This window comes from Tursiops truncatus, chromosome 6, assembly GCF_011762595.2.
Source record: "Tursiops truncatus isolate mTurTru1 chromosome 6, mTurTru1.mat.Y, whole genome shotgun sequence".
NCBI classification, from domain to species: domain Eukaryota; kingdom Metazoa; phylum Chordata; class Mammalia; order Artiodactyla; family Delphinidae; genus Tursiops; species Tursiops truncatus.
In genome coordinates, this window is record NC_047039.1 from 19846702 (window position 1) to 19861318 (window position 14617).

Sequence of the window (14617 nt, forward strand, 5' to 3'; positions counted from 1 at the left end):
AGGATCGCCTTTTCTCCAATTTCCAATACGCTCTTCCTCATTTCCATTTGAATGGCCCTTAACAACTACACTCCACCAATATTCTGTTCATGAATATTTATATTTTTTTCTAAGTAGATGGAGGCTTTCTCTCCAGCTCTCCCTTTTTCTTTTTGAGCTGTCAGCAGAATCACCTTTAATGTCCATATTTCTACCAACAATCCCTTCATAGGAATCTGGGCTTTTCCTAACATGCACCTCAAAACTCTCCCATCCTCTCTCCTTTACCCAGTTCCAGAGCCGTCCACATTTGTAGGTATTTGTTACAGCAGCACTTCTCTTCTAAGCACCAAAATCTGTCTTAGTGTTCTCAAGAGGAACGGAAACACCAGGAATATATATCAGTATCTGTATCTATATATCTATATCTCCTATTGGTTATGTTTCATAATCATGTGAGCCAATTCTTTTTAATGTCTATATCTTTTTATGTATCCTTATGTATGTGTGTATATATATATATATGTTTTTATCTTATATAAATATATATTTATATGTATATTTTATACATATTTATTTATTGTAAGGAATTGGTTCACATGATTATGCAGACTTAGAAAACTCAAGACCTGAAGTCAACAAGCTGGAGCCCCAAGAGAGTCAATGATGTAGTTCCAGTCAAATCTAAAGGACTGGGAACCAGGAGAGCTGATGGTGTAAGTTCCAGTCCAAAAGCCAGCAGGCTTTCAGACCCAAGAAGAGCCAAAGTTCCAGTTCAAATCCAGAGGCAGGAAAAGACTGATGTCCCAGCTCAGTAGTCAATCAGAAGAAGTGCTCTCTTATTCTCTGGAGGGTTAGTCTTTGTGATCTATTCGTGTCTTCAACTGATTAGATGAGGCCCACTCACATTGGGGAGAGCAATCTTCTTTACTTAGTCTCTCAATTTAAATGTTAATCTTATCCAAAAGTACACTCACAAACACACTCAGAATAATGTTTGGCCAAATGTCTGAACACCCTGTGGCCTACTCAAGTTAACACATAAAATTAACCATCACAGGGATTTCCTTCTTTCCTTATTTTCTGGAAGATTTTGTGTAAATTAAAATTATTTCATCTTAAATGTTTGATAGAGCTATTTTGGTCTGGAGTTTTATGTGTGGGGAGATATTTAAAAACAGATTCAATTTATTTAATGATTATAGGAATATAAGCTTTTCTCCATTTTTTTTCTTGAGTTGATTACAATAAGTGATACTTTCTAACAATTTGTCCTTTTTTTCATATATTGACATGATTTTTTGCATATTTTGAAATGGTCTAAAGTTATTATATACTTTATTATCTTTAACTATCTGCCCCAGATATAATGTCTGTTTTATCATTTTTCATATTGGTTTTATGTGCCTTTATGTTTGTTTGTTTCTTAATGAACCATGTCACACTTTTGTCACTTTTATTAGCTTTATCAAGGTTGAAATTATTGGCTTTACTGTTCCATTCTATTTTATGTTACTTTTTTACAGCATTATTTTTTTTACTTTTGCCTTCCACCTTCTTTGGGTATAAATTGCTTTTCTTTTTGTAATTTCTTAAAATGGATGCTTAGCCCATTAACTTTTCAGGATTTCTTCTTGTCTAGTTTATGTATATAAGGCTATAAAAATTTTCTAAATACTCTTTAGTTGCATTCCACAAGTGTTGATATGTAGTATTTTATTATTCACTTCAAACTATTTTCTAATATCCATTAGAATTTCTCCTTTGATTAATAGTTTACTTAAAAAGGTATTTCTTGATTTACATTAGGAGTTTAACACATATTTTAAAATATTGATTTATAACTTAGCTTTCTCATGGTCAGAGAGCATACTTTCCATGAGTCCAATCCATTTGCACTTGTTGTTGAGTCTTAGTTTGTGGTCCATCTGCTTATTTTTGTTAATGTTTTTGTGATTTTAAAGAGAAAATGCATTCAGCATGTGTTATGTGAACTGTTCTATATTTGTCCACTTTTGTTAATCATTTTCAAATATTGTCTGTTACTGAGAAATGTGTGTTCAGATCTTCCACTATAGTTGTCAGTTTGTCTATTTCTTCTTGTAGTTCTGTCAATTTCCATATTAGTTATATTTAGACTACATTATATGGTCAGTATATATTTAAGATTAGTGTGACTTCCAGGTAAAATAACCTTCATTATATAATTGACTTTCTTTACCTACAATATTTTTTTTTGCTTTAGATTTTATTTTATCTGATATTTATGTAACTTGTTTTAGCTAATGTTTAGATATTAAAGCTTTCTGTATACTTATGTTTTAGATGTTTCCCTTATGGACAGTATATGTTAGATTTTATTTTTATCTAGTCTGACAATCTTTATTTTTTCACTGGAGTAATTTTCTTCACTTTTAATCATTTTAGTTACTGATTTACTGAGATTTATTTCTATCATCTTAGTTTGTGCTATTTGTCCCATCTATTCATTGTTTCTTTTCCTCTCCTTTCTTGTCTTGTTAGATTAGCTGAATATAGTTATAATTACTTTTTCACCTTTGAACTTGTTAATACTGTTTCTATCTTATTTGTAGTTTCCCTAGAAATTAAAGCATGTACAATTAACTCCACAAATCTGAATTTGATCAAATCCTTACCCTCCTTCTGAGCAATACATGGATCTTGGGATACTTTCAATTCATTTACCTCTCTTTTGAATTAAATGTTATTATCTCCATTTGAAAGTCCATCTTGGTTTGTTTTTTAATTCTGTAGAAATTATTATCACTGTTTTATTCAGTCAATGCTAATTTACATTTGCTTATATATCTACCACTTTATTTGTTCTTTTTTCCTTTCCTATCTTAGACCTACCATTTGGGATCAGTTTCCTACTGCCTACACTACACTCTTTAGAATTTCCTTCAATGAGATTTTGTTGCTGACAGATCCTCTTCTCTTAGTTTTCATTTATCTGTAAATAAAAGAAATTTATCCTCATTTTTGATAGATAGGTTTGCTGTTATTTTCTTATAGTACATTCAATATATCTTTCCTCTTCCAGCTTCTGTTGAAATTTTTAAGAATTCACCTATTATTCCCTCTGCTATTATTTTTAGGGTAATCAATCTTTTTTCTCTGGATGACTTAAAGATTTTGTTCATCATTTTCTGCAGCTCTACAATGTATCTAGACATGAATATATTCTCCTTTATCATGCTTGGAATTTCTAAGCTTCTTGCAACTGTGGATCTAGTCTTGAGTCTGAAAAAGTCTCCGCTATGACATTTTTAACTATTGCTCTTCTCTCTCTACTCACCTTTCAGGACTTGGGTCAACTGCTGGGAATTTCTCACTTAATTCCTACAATTTTTATCCTCTCTGCTGTATTTTCTATTTTCTCTCTCCATCTTGTTCTGGTTTGTCTTTTAAATCACAAATTCTCCCTTCCACTGTCTTCATTTTGCTGCCAGTTATGTCCACTGATTCTTTTTTAAAATATGTCATGCCATATTTTATTATTGCTTCCCTGAAATTATCTCCAAGTTTATCATTGACCATATTTTACAAATTCTAAGATGCACATTTTTTTTATGTTTTAACATCTTTGAAATAGAGATATGTCTGAAAATCACTATTAGTTTACAGTTATCATCAGCCAAAAAAGCAACCAAATCATTTTGTGCACAAAACCAAACTTACAAACTGGTATAAAAGGAACAAAAGCATTTGTAAGATTGGTAACTATGAACCAGGTATGAGAGCTTCTTAATATTTTTCTCCCGTAAATATAAGAGATGCGGAATAGGAGCTGAAACTACAGCCACCATTTGATTAAGCTTCAATAAACTACTGCATTCTCCAATATCTATGTGCTTTTGCACAGGGCAAAAAGGTGATTAAAGGAGATTGAAAAAGACAACCAACCCTGCATTTTTCAAATCTTTGCACTACCCTCTTCACCTGCCCCCAGGACATTGGTATTGCTTTTGCTTTACTATTTGCATTAGTTTTCTATTGCTGAGTAACCATTTACCACAAATGAGGCACCTTGAAACAATACCCATTTATTATCTAACAGTTATGCATGTCAAGAATCTGGGCTTGGCATGGCTGGGTAATCTGCTCAGCGTCTCACAAGGCTGAAATCAAAGTATCAGAAAGGCTGGTATCCCATTTGAGGTTTGGGGTCCTCTTTCCAGCTCATGTGGCTGTTAGCAGAACTCATTTCCTTGCAGCTATAAAACTCACGGAGGCTGCGTCTTCAAGGTCAGCATAATAGCATCTTTCTGACACTCAACCTTCTTGTAAAGAGTTCACCTTATTATGTCTGGTCCACCTAGCATAGTCTCCCTTTTCATTAACTCAAAGTCAACTGATGAGTAACCTAATGATAAGAATGATATTCTATCATTTTCACTGATCCTCCCCACACTCAAGGGGAGGGGATTTTACAGGGTATGTACAACAGGTGGCAAAAACTAATTCTAAAGGTCGATTCGAATTCTGCCTACCAGACTACCCCAAAGAGAAGGCCTCAGGGCCTCCATCTGGCTCTTCTTACCGTAATAGGCCTCCCTCACTCCCCAGACTGCAGAGATCATGCATGGATCATACCAGTTTTTTAGTATATTTATTCCAATTATATATTCAGTAACCACAGTTAGATTCATGGTCCCTTTGAGTCAACTGAGACACAGTCCCAGCCCAAAATGTCATTTACCTCCTGTATGATATAGCTCCAGGCTGACTTATGGACATTGGTGGTGCTTTGTGTCCCAGAAATTAGCGTTGACAATGAGCCAGTGTTTATCATCTCTGAAAAGTCTGGTGTTTCCTTTTGCCTAGTGCACAACGACTCTGTAATTGCCTGCAGATCCCTTCCTCCCAGCAGCAGTGGGTCCTGGTCTGCAGTCTCCTTCTACACTCTGTGAACCAGCCCCATCTTCTAAGCTTCTAGGTTCTTAAACCCCTACCCCTTCTTTTTGTTTTTCAAGCTCCAGAGATGGTAGCTTCTCCTGCCTCTGTGTCACCTCACCATTTGCTTTTTGCATTTTTAGTCCTCCAATGTCTGTTTAACCAATTCTCTGCTTTAAAATGAAGGAATGGACCCAGAGGACATTATGCTAAGTGAAATAAGCCAGTCACAGAAGGACAAATACTACATGATTCCACTTATAAGAAGAATCTAAACTAGTCAGACTCATAGAAGCAGAGAGTGGAATTGTGATTGTCAGTGACTGCAGGGAGAGGAAAATGGGGAAATGTCTGACAGTGAGTGCAAAGTTTCAGTTACGCAAGATGAATAAATTCTAGAGATCTGCTGTACAACGTTGTGCCGATAGTTCACCATATGGTTAAATGCACTTAAGAACTTTATGTTAAGCGTTCTTACAGGAATTCCCTGGCAGTCAAGTCGTTAGGACTCCGAGCTTCTACTGCTGGGACCCGGGGTTCAATCCCTGGTTGGGGAACTACGACCCCGCATGCCACACAGCAAAAAAACATAACAAACAAAAAAACAGTGTTCTTACAACAACAAAAAAGAAGCACAAGGAAATTTTTGGAGGTAATTGATATATCTACTACTTTGATTGTGGTGATGGTTTCATGGGTGTATGTGTATGTACAAAGTCATCAAACTGTATACATTAAATATGTACATCAGTTGTATATCAACTAAACCTAAATAAAGCTTTTCAAAATAAATAGATAAAATAAAATGTCTCTATTAAAATAACTGTTATAATTCCTATTTTTCTGACTGGAGCCAGACATATATCCAAGGGTTCCTCAATAATAGAATGGGTAAATAAACTACAATGTATTCATATAATAGACCATCATATATACTGAAATACAGTTGAACATATTGTTGCTGCATATGGATGAAACTCATCCATGTTGCGACACAAAAGGACATATACAGTATGATTCCACTTACGTACATTCTAAAATTAAATCCTCTTGTGTAGGGATGCATACATCGAGTGTAAAAACATAACAAAAACAAGGACGTCCTTACCATGAGCAGCAGAGTAGCAGCTGCCCACAGCAGAGAGGGAGGGCTTGCTACCAACTAGAAGGGCACACTTTTGGGGCATCAGTCATGTTTCCTGTCTTCATGTGAGCGCGGGCTATAGAGGTGTTTTATACGTTCTTCTGTATGTGTGTCATATTTCACAGTGTAAAATATATTGTTTGTTATTTTAATTCTAATACAGATGACCTTGTAACTTACATAAACTTGCAGCCTTACTTTCCATGAAAACTGTTTCTTTCCTATGTGCTTATATCAAGACTTCAGGCCTCTCCCAGGGAATAATATTAAAACAGTTTTATTGCAAGGGGAAAGTGCTACTCTGAGCACATCAGTGACTTCTGAAGTGGCTGTAGAACATACTCAAGAAGTTTAGTACTTACTTCACACTGAGCCATGGCATAGGTAGTTGTATTAAAAAGTGCCAAGGAAGATGAACTTGGGTCTGGTAGCACTAAACCTGGAACACATCAGCAAAAATTTATTAAACTCAGAAAATTGAAACTAACGTTCATGACTTTTTGGACCTTAATCTCTTTAAAATCGTTCTCAAACCATATTTTCAGAGGTAATCTGGTTTATCATCTATATATACTTAAGTCAAAGTATGTTTATATTTATTTTTATATGTTAGGTACATTTAATATATCTAAGCATTCTGCATCTCAAACGAAACAATGCTTTTTAGCAAATTTATGGTAAACTTATAATGGAAGTATATAAATAAATTATATAAGTTTTCATGAATTAACTCCTGTGTGTCAAATCATAGCTTTCTTTTCCCTAATAGTATTAGGTTCATACAGAACTTGAAACAATTTTGGAAACCCCAAGGGGATTTCAGCAATATGATCATGCAAATGATGGCTGCTTTTTCTATGCTAGTTTCTCCCCACTTCAGGAATCAATTTCAAATTATTCCTCCTAGGTACCTAGTACAATAACCCCTCAGTATCCAGAGGAGATTGATTACAGTACCCCCTGCAGATACCAAAGTCCTCTGATGCTCAAGTTCTTTATATAAAATGATGTAGTATTTGCTTATAACCTACCCACATCCTCCTGTATACTTTAAATCATCTCTAGATTACTCATAGTACCTAATACAATGTAAATGCTATGTAAATAGTTGCTGGCAGGTGGCACATTCAACGTAAATTCTATGTAAATAGTTGCTGGTGCATGGCAAATTCAAGTTTTCCTTTTTGGAACTTTCCGGAATTTCTTAATTTAATGTTTTTGATCTGAGTTGGTTGAATCCACAGATGCGAAACCCGCAGATATGGAGAGTCAAACGCATGCACTTCTTTGCCTAAGTTTCTATAAGAAGAACACAGGCAGACATAAAACAAATATTAATTATACCTAAAACTTTTATCATATTGTCAAGGCTTTATTTATTTAGACAGAATAAAGTATCCAACTACAAGGTTTTTTTCCTTAAAGGAATTTTAAAGAAATTCCATGCATTATCATTTAGCAGTTTTACTAACTTTAAATATGTTCAAAATGAAGTCTTATTGTAAGATTATAATTTTACTTAAATATGAGAGAAGAAAAAGCACAAATTCAGACTTTCTCTAACTAGCATACCTTTAGCAACTGACATTGCCAGGAGTGTGAATTTTCCAGCTATAAATCACTAAACACAATTGCTTAATAGTCAAATAAGGAAGGGTGTTCAGAAATGCCACATAATACTGCACAAGGATTGTATTGCTCTGCAGCATTTAGAGAAAAAATAATGGTAAAAATAAAATTCCAGGATAAAAATGTTAACTTGATAAAGTATTGTGATTATATATATATATAGTCTTTCCCACCTATAAATGTTTTGTTATCCAAAGTACCCCATCCGCTGGTTCCGTGTAGTGAGCAATACTCTGGCCTTGACTTCTTTGCTGGAGCCTCAGCCCTGGGACCGCTACCACCTAAGCACACTACATCACTTATCCTATATTCAGTGCTTCCTACACCTCTCTTGAATTAGAACCTGTCTTGGTTCTCATCTTTGCAAGGGTACTCAAGTTCTCTTTAATTGTTTCTTCTATTGTCCATAAAAAAGTCCACTCACAAATATTTATAGGACAATTTTATTTACTTCCAGAGTTTTCCTATCCTGAATTCCTTATGAGCCTACTCCCTCCCCTCCAGAATATTCATCACTGGCGCAGGCTCAGAGTCATTGGACTCTAATCCAGTCCAATGTGAGCCAAAAAACTGTGGCAAGAAAGGAAAGAGGAACTCAGACAGGTAGAAGCTCCACTAACTCATTTGCATAATAAGTGGCTTCTGTTAAGACAATAAAATATCCCTTCAGTTAAAGGTAACATCCACAGTTGTTTTTTATTAAATTCTCGTATTATAAATACCCTCATAATGAAAAGAATCTAAGAAACCCATGTATTGAAAAGGGTGACACATTCTTAGCTTCCAGAGTCATGGGCAAATGTCAGGAAATCTTAGTGGAGAACAAAAAGGTTAACAGATAGTTGAAAATGGCTTAAAGTGGGCATGCGGACCCTGAGAAAACCATAATTCAAAAAGAGTCATGTACCAAAATGTTCATTGCAGCTCTATTTACAATAGCCAGGACATGGAAGCAACCTAAGTGTCCATCATCAGATGAATGGATAAAGAAGATGTGGCACATATATATAATGGAATATTACTCAGCCATAAAAAGAAACAAAATTGAGTTCTTTGTAATGAGGTGGATAGACCTAGAGTCTGTCATATAGAGTGAAGTAAGTCAGAAAGAGAAAGACAAATACCATATGCTAACACATATATATGGAATTTAAGAAAAAAAATGTCATGAAGAACCTAGGGGTAAGACAGGAATAAAGACACAGACCTACTAGAGAATGGACTTGAGGATATGAGGAGGGGGAAGGGCAAGCTGTGACAAAGTGAGAGAGTGGCATGGACATATATACACTACCAAACGTAAAATAGATAGCTAGTGGGAAGCAGCCGCATAGCACAGGGAGATAAGCTCCGTGCTTTGTGACCACCTAGAGGGGTGGGATAGGGAGGGTGGGAGGGAGACGCAAGAGGGTGGAGATATGGGGATATATGTATATGTATAGCTGATTCACTTTGTTATAAAGCAGAAACTAACACACCATTGTAAAGCAATCATACTCCAATAAAAATGTTTAAAAAAAAAAAGAAAAAGAAAAGCGGAGGAGGATCAGGAGCATCCTGAGGCAAGTCTGAGGGAGTCTCCCATGTCTCCCATGAGGGCTCCACAGCTGCACTTTGCCGTATCCCACTTTGCCTCCTCTTACAGCTCTGAACACACAGACCTGTGTTGCCTCGACTCTGTCCAGTTTGAACAATAGCCGACTTCCCCATTGCCAGTGGTTTGTCTCATGCTGCAACACATGGGAGCATTCCAAAGCTGGGAAGTGACTGATATGAATTGAAAAATTTTACCAATTACTAACATGTTTTTAGGAAATATATCATGATGCTGAAAAAAAGTAGTTCCACTGAAAGAGATTTGGCAACTGCATCAAGGTTTGTTTCTTAAGGAACCAAAATAATGGAGCAAATAAATGTGTATATATATTATTTAACTTTCAATCTGATTTACATGCCTACTTTTGAGCAAATATGTGAACTGAGATGCCCTAAATATAATATGAAATAACATGTTTATTGTGGACGATTACACAGATGTTATTTGATAGCTCTTTACACTGTATCATTCACACAATGAGAAATGTCTTTTCCTTTTCATGTTTAATAAAGTATACTGGTCTTATAACTGTATCATTTGCAGCATATAAAGCTTTTGGCTTTTAATAATTCAACTTCTTGCATTGAAGTTGATCCACATGTTAACGATTACAGTTAAGTGAATAAGGCTTTAGGCATGAAAGTGGCCCTCAGAGGCTTATGTTTCTTCTCATCTCACTAAAATGACTCTTTTGGAGCACGTTTACATAAGAAATGGATGTCATATATATTTTTTCACACTGGTTTGAACTTTCTTTCTTTTATTCCTTTTACTCTCCAATATTACACCACTTCACCCACACTGATGTATTCATTAGCTATGTTTATTGTCTATTTGTATGATTATCATATTATCATCCACAGTGTTGGAGTTTAATTTGCTCTATTTTTGTGGTAAGAATGAAACAAACTGTTTCACTAACCAGCAAACAGAATGGAGAGAGGAGCCCTTTAAAAAATACACATGTTGCAATATACAAGTTACAAGCTATAATTAAAAATATGAGAAAACCAACCTCAGTAGACCCTTTAGAAGTTAAAGGTCTATGGGAAATAGGCCACATTTTGAGTTTACCTCATTCTATTTTCATTCAAAAAATTTTTTTCTACATATACGAGGTATTTCTTACTAGAGGATTTTGGGTGCCTGCGAATCAAGGAAATTTTGCAAATAAGGAGAAAACAACAGAAACGTCATTCACAGATGATTCAGTTTTCAGTATTATTGATACGATTTTGTAGAGATGCCAGAATCAATTAAAACCTGTTGAAAGTACATATGTTAAAAGTAACTAATTGCTTTCAAATTTTCATTACTTTTCATTTCATAGAAAAAAGCTTTTCTTTAAAAAAAGAAACTAAACTTTATGTCATAGGAAGAAACTAAACACATAACTATGCTTTAAGTACTTTGCAACCAGATTGTAAATAAGTTGTTTTAAAAATGGTGTCAGTCGGTCTCACCAGTTTAGAGTGGCTGGAGCAGCCTCTGGGAGGATCTTTCCGGAAATTCGCTGTCGAAAGCCGACTCCAACTTAAGCATAGCTGACATATCCAGTTTATCAAATCGCTCCATTGCCCCTGGCATTTTCTACAAAATCAGATAAGTAGGTTTTGATTTCCATCTTATACTTACAAAATTTTAAATCACTTCTAGAAAAACTTAGGAGGTGCTGGGAACCATTAGTTTTCTTGAATAGTAAATAGAAAAACTGATTGTTAAATTGTATTATTTTCATTAAATTTGGGGATATTATTAAAGATTCATATGAACAGTCTCATTTTTCTGCTTATAACCATGATAGCTGCCTCCCCTCCCAAAAAAGCAGGGCTCATCTCTTATGAAAAGGCATTTTTCAGGTTGAGATCTAGACAAATTGACATTATTCAGCAACTTTATTATCATCATTTTTAGCTTTCCTTTTTTCCATTCTATGAGTCTTCCTGGGATGTGACTGACACTCACTCTTGCTCCTATAACGAAGCTGGAATTTCGTAAAGACTCCACTTCTTTGGTTTTTTCTAAGATCAAGTCCTGGGCATCCTTTTCATCCTTGTTGCTGCAATATAGAAAGAAAAAACAAATATAAAATGCAAACATGGAAAAAAATTAATCAACCTAAATGAGGATATGAGAAAGATACATGACAGCAAATCTTGGCATAAGACTATTTAAGGAGTCATAAATAATTTACAACCAACAGAAAAGAGTTAAAGTCTAGAGATGCTACCAAAATATATAGCCCTGGATTTTCACAATGCTCTTAGAAAATGTGAAGTGGCTGGCTGGATTTAAGAAACATTGGACAGGAGTAGACGAATTCCTAGGTTCAGACCATGTAGTTGGGGAAATCATTAATTCAAGGCAAAGACAGTTTTATGGACTTAATTAAGAAATGTCACTATTCTGAACTGTTTATTCTTAATTAGAGATTAATGTAAATATTAATGTAAGCACTGAAAATCTACACTACACCCAACTGTAAAATAGCTTACTGGTAAGCGTTATGTACAGTCTATACCACTTATTACTGTAACAGCCTTAAACCTCCATTCGCAGAAGGATCGCTCAGTTAATGAGATGGTTAGTCCCATCACTCCCCAGCAAGTTCTGTGCTGGCAAATGAAAACTCAAGTATAAGAGTAAACGAAAGAAACTTTTAGACATACAAAGAGGTAGATAGTTTACAACACACAAACTTTTCTGAAAGAATTCTTCCAGGATGTTCTCTAGTGCAAAACAAAAGCCGAATTCAAGAGAGAGGGAAACAGGATACAAGAACAGTGGCAACAACTATAATTGTAACTTATGATTAAGTCTAAAATACTGTCAATAAATTATAATCTGGATCTAAAATCCCATATGATATCAGTGTTAGATCTGGAGTGGAACTCTCAGAGTTCTGGGCCAATTGCAGGGAGAACACAAGAGCCCTACTCTCACTGTCTCCACTGGCCATTCAATCTTCGTGAAGCAGCAGTCATCATAGAATAATGACTCTGCTGGATCACAATCAATGCCTACCAGTAAATAAGCAAATTCTTTGAGCACCTTAGAAAAGACATGCCCTATAGAAACAGATTACACAATTTTGAATATTTTTATTTTTAATGAAAACTTAGAGCATCTTGTATCTTTACAGTAAGAGGTAATATCACAGATTCTCATATAACTGAACTTGAAAAATACATTTCTTCGTATCTGATCTCCAGAAACTCTGTTAGGCTCAATTATGTTGTTTTTGTATTAAGTGTGATTATAGTGGAAATTTTTGAAATAAAGCTGCATCTCACATATACTTACATGTGATACATGATATGAAGGGCTTTCAGGAGAAAAAATATTTTCTGTGTGGCTTTCCTGCATGTTAATAATCAAAGAAGCAAACTGAGCACAATGCTTGAACAAATTCTTATGGAATTTTAAAGGAAATAACTGCCTACGAACAAATCACAATTGAAAGAGTTTAGGCAAGACACAAGACAAACACAAACCAAAATATGTGCAGGGAAGAGACAACAGTGAAACTAGTGTAGGCATTGGGTCATGTATTCCTGGGAACCAATTTGGTTCTAGCTGCTAGGATTTATGTGAACCTAAGTATATTAAAAGCATCTCTGGGGACTTCCCTGGTGGAACAGTGGTTAAGAATCCACCTGCCAATGCAGAGGGCACGGGTTTGATCCCTGGTCCGGGAGGATCCCACATGCTGAGGGGCAGCTAAGCCGGTGCGCCACAACTACTGAGCCCACGTGCTGCAACTACTGAAGTTGAGCACCTGGAGTCTGTGCTCCACAACGAAAGAAGCCACCGCAGTAAGAAGCCTGCGCTCCGCAAAGAGGAGTGGCCCCCGCTCACAACAATTAGAGAAAGCCCATGTGCAGCAACGAAGACCCAACGCAGCCAAAAAATAAATAAAAATAAGAAATAAAATTTTTAAAAAGCATCTCTAAATTAAGACACAAAATGGAGTGTTAATATGTATTTACCTGGCAGAGTAGTTAAAAGCATCTGAAATATATACATTCAAAAAATTGTGTGTGTGTATACATGCATCAGAAGATAGATATATATATATACATATATACACATAAACATTTTGCCCCATTTATTTTATCTCTTGTTCACTCTCTTTCTCCATATGTTTCTCTTTCTGAATCATTTGAAAATAAGTCACAGACACTATGTTTTATTACCCCTTAACTACTTAAGTAAAAGAACACTTCTTACATACTCACAGTACAAAAATAAAAACCTGGAAATCCAACATCGACACAACACTATTAACTAAAATATAGCCTATATTTAAATTTTATTAATTTTCTTTATAAATATGTGTGTGTATATATATATATTTGCACATTGTGGACACACAGCTTTTTTGTTGTTATTGTTAAATACACACCAAAAAAGAGTTAGCTTACAGAAATTGTCTTAATTTTTAATCTCAGTCAAAACTTGATAATTCAGGAAAGTGAGCTGAAGAATATTTAAGAGTAATAAACACATGTAATTTCCTAATTCATTAATTTCATGATATATTTAAATATAGTGCTACCTGTAGTTCAAAGCACCATTTCCTGTTATAATTTGTAAGAAAAGAAAATAGAAATTTAGCTAAAAAAATAAGTATTCTTTTGAAAGCAGAAGCCCTGAAACCCAGCTCTAAGTATAAACACTATTTAGCATATATTTTTAAAAAGTGTAATTGAGTTATTACTGGTAAATTAATAGGAAAAGAACTGCAGACGTTGGCCTTAAGTACCTTCCTGAGGCATTCTGTAGGGGCATAAAATCATTCACCCTACAGAATAAGGGCATTCTGTCCTTGCTCATAGTGACACAAACAGTCCCAGGGTTTCCCCTCCTGGATATCTTGGTGGAACAGGGAGGCCTGAAAGTCTAGCTCCAAGTCCTGCAACTGTCAAAAGGAGTTGTCGGTGTGAGGCCAACTGCTGCTCCCTGAGGTTGGAAGGATCCTGCCTCAGGATTCCAAGGAAGGCACTGGCCTCAGTGGCAGTTAAATGAGAAGACATAACTGTACAGGCTTGATGGGCATCCAAGTATAATGGCCCATCCTGTGGGAAAGGAGGAAATCCTTCCCTGGATCATAGGGTGGGAGAAATCCAAAAGGACATTCTGGTGATGACATTGTGATACTGAATCATTCAACATAGCCTTTGAACTCTGAACTTTCATATACATACATATATATACAAAATATATATGATTTTATGTATATATATATATATATATATAGGACAAGAAGAAATTGCTATAAGTCATTTCATAATTTTTTTATTCTGTTTTGTTTTGTTGAGATATTTCCTTTTGGTAACCATTAATTTTGA

At 35.2% G+C, this 14617-nt stretch overlaps 1 pseudogene; it reads right to left on the reverse strand.

Annotated features, from left to right (window-relative positions):
* The window catches only part of LOC101320667 (serine/threonine-protein kinase MRCK alpha-like), a 33231-nt pseudogene extending 19064 nt beyond the window's left edge, over positions 1-14167 (reverse strand).
* Positions 14168-14617: the final 450 nt, after the last annotated feature.